An 8394-nucleotide genomic window follows, 5' to 3' on the forward strand; every position below is an offset into this window, starting at 1 on the left:
AACTGGCATTTGATAAGGTGAGAGATCATGTCAGTTATTGTGAAGAGGTTGTGCGTTCAAAAATTCCGTCGTGCGGCTATTGATTTGGAAATTCTGGTAATTGTGCTTGCTTCGTTGCTTGTGTCAATATAACAATGACCTGCACATCCGATTATCTTATTAACATGGTTTGGGTGTGTGATCTCTTCATTGTTTGTTTCAGAGGATGTGGAGAGGAAGCAACAACGATGGCAAGAATAATTTCTAGGATTAATAGGACGATGGATCCCGTACAGTACTCATTTTTATGCTGCACACTTGATATTGCTATGGTAAATCACCATGACTCACTAATTCCTTTACACATTAGGCCATCGAGTATGATTCAGTATGATGTGAAGGCTTACATTTCACTCGGGAGAGGCTCTGAAGGAGATAATGGCAGGTCAGTTAATTTATTTCCTTTCATGAATCTATATAGTGATTTTACTAGAGATTTAGCGTTATTTTCTTTCAAGTTTTATGGTATCCACGTCGGACTGTAGGCTGAATTTCTTCTTCCAATATTCCAGTGTTAATGTGTCAAAGTGTTTCCTCTATCACTCGTGGCAGAATAGTTGGCATCCACATTTGAATACCATATCTACTGATATTTCTTTACAATTTCTTTTTTCCATTAGGCAAAATTAGCATACGCAACGTATGGACTTGGTTATCTTGCTATAATTTTCTGCACCTTTTTGTAGGGATCCATGAGGGGAGATCAATGCCATGTTTGAGCTGCCTAATATGTGCAACAGATGCAAAACATGTCTTGATTTGCCACCATGTTGCAATTACAAGAGTAGTAACTGATTTAGTACTATGTTAATGCCACAATTCCACGTTTTGAACAGGACAAGGTGACACTGAACAGTACACACTCAAATGTAGATTAACTTCGGCCATCTCATGCAGTCATGCTTTGTATACACACACACACACACGTAGTCTAATGAATAAGTACCAGGGCTTTGGAAAAAATAATTTACGTTATACGCTAAGGTTCTGGAGTCGTGCGTATGCTAATTTTGCCTAATGCATACGCACGACTGCATTGAACGGTGTCGCTCCGACATGAGCTTCTCACACGCTATGTTTATAGTCATGGATCGAATGTTCATCCTACATGAATAAATGGGTTTAAGATGACATAGAACAAAACAGAAAATAAATTCAGTAGAGTACAACACTTGGTTAGTTCAGTTGGATGTGCGCATGTGGCTGTTGCTGCTGTGCATGTGTGCGTGGTATGCCCCTGCCGCTGTGTATCGATGTGTGCTTGCTGCCGCTGATCAGTGTGTGTGTGCGGTTGCTGCCGCGTTCTCTGTTAAAACCGCCATGCACTTCTTTTTCTTGTGCTAAACAATTCATGATCACCACACTACTGAATTCTTTCCTGAACAGAAGCCACATGAACTTAGTTTGAGCTCTTATGTTGTTAAATGAAGCATGCTTTTTAGTAAACTGAACAATAGTCCTGATTTCGTAACTTAACAGGAAATTTTCAGTTATGTTTGTATTGTTCCAATCAGTTTTTTTTTACACTGCTATGTAATCAGCACGCTTATATATCAAGTGATTATAGCATCTTGATTATTTCTGTCATGACTATTTCCTTTTTCAGATTGCTGGTCCATGGTCTTCCTGCAGGAAATTTTTAGTTCTGTTTGTATTGTTCCAATCATTTTTTTACACTGCTATGTAATCAGCACGCTTATATGTCAAGTGATTATAGCATCTTGATTATTTCTGTCATGACTATTTCCTTTCTCAGATTGCTGGTCCATGGTCTTCCTGCAGGAAATTTTCAGTTCTGTTTGTATTGTTACAATCATTTTTCTTACACTGCTATGTAATCAGCACGCTTATATATCAAGTGATTATAGCATCTTGATTATTTCTGTCATGACTATTTCCTTTCTCAGATTGCTGGTCCATGGTCTTCCTGCAGATTTCAATGCTGACTTGAATCCTGTTAGGAGTTGATCAAGATAATCCGCTGTGTTGCGATGCAATCACTAATTAATTTGAGAGAGAACGGTGTGAAATCAGAAGAAACGAGATGTGACCATTAAGTTTGAGAGATGGCAAGAGAATGTGATATGTAGTGCTCTACATGCACCAATAATGCATTCACTTTTCACGCTTCTATGGTTGGCTCAGATGTGGTTATCGAAGAAGGAAAAGTTCTTGAGAAGGACTCTAATTGCTATGGACCACAAGACTTCAGATGTCACTCCCTATTGTATATTGCCGTACATTGGACTTGCTATCCTGTAAGAGGGAGATTGGGATCATTGTTCATCTAGAGGAGTCAATGCCAAATCAGAATACTGGGATGTTAATGATTGTAGGTGATGTTTTTCTCTTCCATGCCTCAATTGTCTTTAGTATATGTCCATATAAAGAAAATTGCAGTGTTCCAACTATTGAATCAAAATTGTTAAATTAATTGTTTTTATTTATATTATAGTTTGAGCTGAGGGCTTCTTACAATTTTTACTACTACTAATTTCCACTTCTACTAGATTCATTTGTCACATGAGTTTTTAGAGCAGGGTACTTGGTAGATCACTTTTCTATCTGAGAGTTGATTTTTTTGTTAGATGGATTGACAAGTATTCCCTCTGTAAACTAATATAAGAGCGTTTAGATCACTAAAGTAGTGATCTAAACCCTCGTATATTAGTTTACGGAGAGAGTACCAAAGTTTGATGCCAAGCAGAACTAAAACCTGCCCATGGATTACCTTCAGTCCCTCAATCCAATCAACAACATTGGGCAGAGAGCCCGAGGGACAGCCAGCGACCAGCGAGCGCGCAGGTGGCGCAAGAGGCAACAGGGAGCCGGTGGAGACTGAGTGGTGAGCGGCGATGGCAATCTCGAGCGATTGGCACCAGCAGCAAGCGGACGGGGTGAGTAGGTGCCACGATTGCATCACAATTGGTATCTTTCCTGATATACATGAGCCGGTGAATGAGCAACACCCAGGTGGCCCGTTCTCACAATGCAGGCAAGTGACCAACTTGTTAGGTTGATCTCTCCACCGAGTGGGCCCAACGGCCCATCGGGCCCTGATCTATTCGCGTCCTGATCAGGGGCGCCCAACCCTTTTATGGTTTGTGGGCCCCTGTGACCTGCGATATATAGAGAGGTGGGGGCCGGGGCACATGGTACGAGGTTCACCATGCCGTCAGTCTCCTCATCGAAATCCCCTTCCGATCTAGGGCAATCGCAGTGCTCACGGGAAGCACCACTGCCACCTCTCCATCTCAATCTCTCTGCCATCACCGGCCCCTACTTCACCATGGCCGGCGCTGGATCGAGCTCATCCGCACCCAAAGAAGGTAGGTTCACCGGAAAGATCTAGCCTACACGATCCAAGTGGGTCTATCAATGGTATCAGGCCATCTTGGTTAGATGATTTTCGGTAAAAAGATAAAACAGAGAAAGAAAAAGAGATCCCCTCCCCAAGAACCCTAATCAGAGGGCAAAGGAAAGTTCACCGGCAGAGGGCCTCGGGCCTCACCGGCAAAGTGCGCCGCCACTTCGGCCGCGCCATTCCTCTCGATCCCCACACGCATCGGCAAGCCGAGGTGCGGGGAAGAAGAACACAACCTCCCAAGGGGGCAAAAGGGCACCACCACCGCACCGCTTGACGGCGGCGCGCTCTCCAACGGGAGCTCGCACACACCGGCAAGGGGGGCAGAGGGGGAACCACTGCTTCACGTCGTCTTCGTCCTCGGTGACACAGAGAGGAGGCGGTGGTGGTTGGAGAGGGGTGAAACAAGAAAGGGAAAAGGGAGTCCGCTCGCGCGGCGCAGTGGTGGGCGGCCGGCGCAGCTGTGCCTCGCCCCTACTCCACAGAGAACGGCATCCACGTTTCAGCCTCACAGGGGAGCAGAGGAGGGCTCTGCCCGCGCCTCTCTCTCTCGCATGGAAAGAGAACGGGGAAGGGAGAGAGATAGGCACGGCGCCGCACGGTGGCAGCCGTCGCCGGAGACCAGGGCCGGCGGCCGGGCCGTCGCAGCCGCCCTGACGGGAGAGCTGCGGGGACAGGACAGAGGCGAGCGGCGCGATGGGAGACGAGGGGGAAAGAATCGGGCGAACCGATTAGGTTTTCGTCTCGAACGGAGCGTTGGGCAGGTTTTGTTCGGGCGCAAAGCCCGCTTGACCGTCCGATCAAAACCGACGCCGCCGATTGAAACCCTAGGGCAGAAGCGGGCTAGCTGGGGCAGTGGGCCGAAAGTGGAGGCCGGGCGCAGTCGCCGCTGGGCCGTGGCCAGCCGCCGCGGGCGCGCTGGGTCCAGGCTGGCTAGGGCGCGCGCTAGGCCGAGGCCGCAGCCGCACGCCGTTCCTGCTGCAGTTATTGTTCCTTTTAATAGTTTCTGTCCAGTTTTTTGGGCAGTTTTCTAATAGATTTTCTATGAAATTTTTTCCAACGAAATTTTTTGCTTAGAGATATGAAAAGTTAACAGAAAAGTTCTGAAAATGAAAATAAATAATTTTCAAAAGAAATGTTCATGAATTTTTATAAAGAAAATAATAAAGTTCATGAATTTTTTAAGGAAAAGTTTTTGTAAAGAATTAAAAGTTCATGAATATTTTTCCGCTGCGTAAATAATTAATGCTCTTTTACACAGAAAATAAAAGTTTATACAGTATTAAGTTTGTAAGAGCATGTTAAAGTGATTATTAAAATGAATATGATTATGTTATTTTTTATGACCAACGTTGTTTAATAACATGATCATGTTTTATTATTGAAATTTAAAGGTGCATTTATTTCTAATATTTTGCCCAATGGTAATATAGATTTAATTGCATACACAATTATATGTTTAATTTGACCAATGTTAGATTAATGCATATGATTGTTATATTGATGTCACTTAAATTGTGATTTCAGGAGGCTTTCACTTGATGAGTTGCCTAAAAGAAGTTCCGACACTCAGAGGTGACAATCACACTGAGTGGAGGAAGAAAGTTGAACTGGCATTTGTTTGTGCTGATCTGGACTGGGTTCTGGATGAACCACAGCCGGTCAGACCTACAGAACCAGTAAGAGAGACAACTGATGATGATGCTGCATGGGCTAAAAAGAGGGGGGGATTATGCTCCTTTGGAGATGTCCTATATCATAGACAACCAAAAGTGGGTCAATGCAAATAAAAAATGCATGGCCTTTATAAAGAATACAATTGAGAGCATCATTATGGGCTCCATTGCAGAGTGCTCTTCCGCAGGGGAGTTGCTGACAAAGATAAAGAGCCAGTTCACTGGCTCTTCAAAGATATATGCCACCCAGGTGTTAAAACAACTTGTGACAGAACAATACACAGGTGGTGGAATAAGAGAGCACATCCTCAGAATGAGGAATATGGCAGCAGAGCTAAAGCCCATGGATGAGGATCTGGAGATCAAACCAAAGCTTCTGGTCCACCTGGTCATGGCTTCACTGCCAAAGGAGTTTGAAACTTTTGTTGTGAACTATAATATGTCACCTAGAACATGGGATATTGAAAAGACAATTGCAATGTGTGTCCAAAAAGAGGACAGACTAAAAGCCTCACATGGTGGTACACTCAACTATGTGAAGGATCACAAGAAAAAGAACTACAATCAAAACAACAAAAGTTCTCCTTCAAAGCCATAAGGAAAAGCTCCCTATCAGCATTAGCGTCAGCAACAGTCTTTCCCAGTGGACAAAGACACTTGTCTCCACTGTAAGCAGATCGGGCATTACAAGAAAGACTGCCCTGTTTGGCTGAAGTCCTTAATGGCAAAGCAAGGTAACTACATTGTTTCCTTAGTTAATGAATCCTTGTACACACAGTTTTCGAAATCTACTTGGTGGATTGACTCAGGGGCAACTATTCATATTGCAAATTGTTTACAGGGATTCCATTCGACATGGACTACGCTAAGAAGAGAAGGAGGCATTGAAGTAACCAATGGAATAAAAGCGGAAGTTGAAGCTGTCATGGGAGCGCTTCCGGGAACTCTGTCTCCTCCGGTTCAGGCCTCCTATCCGCGGGAGCCGACTGGCGGCCCTCGGCCGCTTACCCTTCACATCCACGGTGCAGGACTACGCCGACCGCTTCCAGGCCCTGGCGTGCCACGCGCCGGGCGTCTCCGCAACTCAGCGCGCCGAGTTATTTGTGGGCGGTCTACCGGACCATATCCGCGTGGACGTGGAGCTTCGGGGACCCCAGGATCTCCAGTTGGCCATGTATTACGCCCGCGCATTCGAGCACTGCGCGGTGGCCATCCAGCAGGAATCACCGTCCCAGACTGCTGGGTCGCTACCCGGACCGGATTCCGCGCAGGGTCGGCCTGTGCAGGCTTCTGCGGCACCCCTCGCCGCGACCGCAGGGCGCCCGTTCCGCCGGCTCACCCCAGCTGAGATACTCGAGCGTCGCCGCCAAGGGTTGTGCTTTAACTGCGACGAACCCTACAAGCCCGGCCACGCCTGCCCGCGACTCTTCTACCTCGAGGTGGCAGACTACATTCCGGAGGACGCCGTCGCCGCCGACCTGGCCGCCCCAGATGTCGAGAAGGTGTTTGACGCTGGTTGATTACCTCGAAGAGTTCAAGCAAGCGCTTCCCCACCTTACAGCTCGAGGACGAGCTGTTTGTGCAGGCGGGGAGAAGTGTTATGGCCGGCCGGCTTAGGCCCGCAAGTTACCTTAGTTTTTATTTTCAGATTAGGCAAGTTATCTTAGGTTGATTCTTCTACAAGTTATCTAGGATATAAATATAGGTTGTAAGACTCTTTTTGAAGGCAAGCAATAAGAAGAATATTATCTCCTATTGCCCGGCTCTCTGAGGAGCCGGAACCCTAGCCGCCAACAGCCCTAGCTGCCGCCCTTCTCCTAGCCGCGACGGCGCCCTGCCGCCGGCGCGCCCGATCCTCGCCACGTCTCCCTCCATCCTTTCCTTACCACCTACGCCCTAGACCTGGTAGAGTACTTGATCCTACCAACCAGTCTAGAGCACCGGCAGGGAGAGGGGCAGAGGCACGACCTTGTGTAGGAAGTAGTCGAGGTCAAGATCACGACGATCTCCTCATCAAGCTCATCGGCTTGCGCTTGGGTCCCGTCCACCCAATCAGTAGAGGTGAGGGTCAAAGCTCGAGAGAAGTAGAGATGAGGAGGGAGGGAGGGATGAACTCACCGGTGCAAAGAAGGCATGGCCCAATGCACCGCGTGCACCTCATGGCCATCGGGCGTGGGAGGACCGTCCATGAGGCGGACTGAAAATTCTGAGATTCTAAAAGGTTCCGCATCAAAAACTAATCGTACAGACTGAAAATTAAGATAGTTTCACTGCTTGGTGCTGAAATAACAGCGGCAAATTAAGAAACTCGCATGCCTTTTCTGAGTAGAACAGCACCAACTGCAAAAAGAAAATAAATCCAGAGAAACAGAAGAAGCTACTAGCCTGAGTTAATTTGTCCACGCCGGACACCACCGGTAGCTGTGCTCCTTCACCAGCAAAGTAAAAATTAGATAAGGGTCCAATTAACATTTCACGGCCAAATAAAATAATCAGATATGTGGATCATACCTCCCCATGGTAGCTAGGGAGACCTTACTATTGAGCAACATCATGGCACGAAGGCGTCTCCAGTTTCTACACACTGCATGGCAATCAATTGGCAGAACACTGATGTACGGATTTATCAACTTTACTCTCAAGACATGAAGCGACTATAATACAACTACTTGTTGCCGATTAGAATCCAAAGTTCAGGTATCAGGCAGTAGTAAGCTAAGATGAACATCTAGGAAGAAAAAAAAAGGTCTCTCCACAAAGTAGGCACATCAAAGTAATTCATGAAGCAAATCATGCAAAACATATTAAGGTGTAGTAGTAAGACGCCAGAGACGTTCCTGATTTAGAGAGGATGTGCCTAGGGATATATAGAGAGAAGACATAAGAAGGGAGTGAGGGCATCCGCCAACGCCACTGTTCCTCGTTGTTGCTATGCCTGTGCCGATCTGGTGGCCGCACGCCCAGGCCTGCTCCGCCACCGCTCAACCAGACGAGCCCCGCTTGGGAGGAAGTGACAGAGCTCGAGCAGCAGCACGCGGAGGACAAAACCCTAGCAGCGGGGGAGGGTTGCTCGCCAGTGGGAGGAAGTGACAGAGCTCGAGCAGCAGCACGCGGAGGACAAAACCCTAGCAGCGGGGGAGGGTTGCTCGCCAGTGCTAGTTGCCCCAAGCTGAGACGAGCCGTCGGATGCTGCCTGAGCCTCACCGGCGACGAAGGGGACGCCGCACCTGAAACCCTAGCCACGGCTGACGGTCGGGAGCGAGCGTGGAAGGCTTGTAGCGACGGATTTGGATGGATGGAGGAAGGAGCGGCGCG

The 8394-nt window shown here is 47.3% G+C and overlaps 1 long non-coding RNA gene across 1 annotated transcript; it reads left to right on the plus strand.

Moving 5' to 3' along the window:
* Nucleotides 1-214: 214 nt before the first annotated feature.
* Nucleotides 215-942, plus strand: LOC119289148. The gene is made up of 3 exons (XR_005141438.1): nt 215-269; nt 350-424; nt 726-942. It is a non-coding gene; the product is annotated as an uncharacterized LOC119289148 (long non-coding RNA).
* The last annotated feature ends 7452 nt before the right edge of the window (nt 943-8394 follow it).

Source organism: Triticum dicoccoides, chromosome 4A (genome assembly GCF_002162155.2).
Source record: "Triticum dicoccoides isolate Atlit2015 ecotype Zavitan chromosome 4A, WEW_v2.0, whole genome shotgun sequence".
Classification (NCBI taxonomy): Eukaryota; Viridiplantae; Streptophyta; class Magnoliopsida; order Poales; family Poaceae; genus Triticum; species Triticum dicoccoides.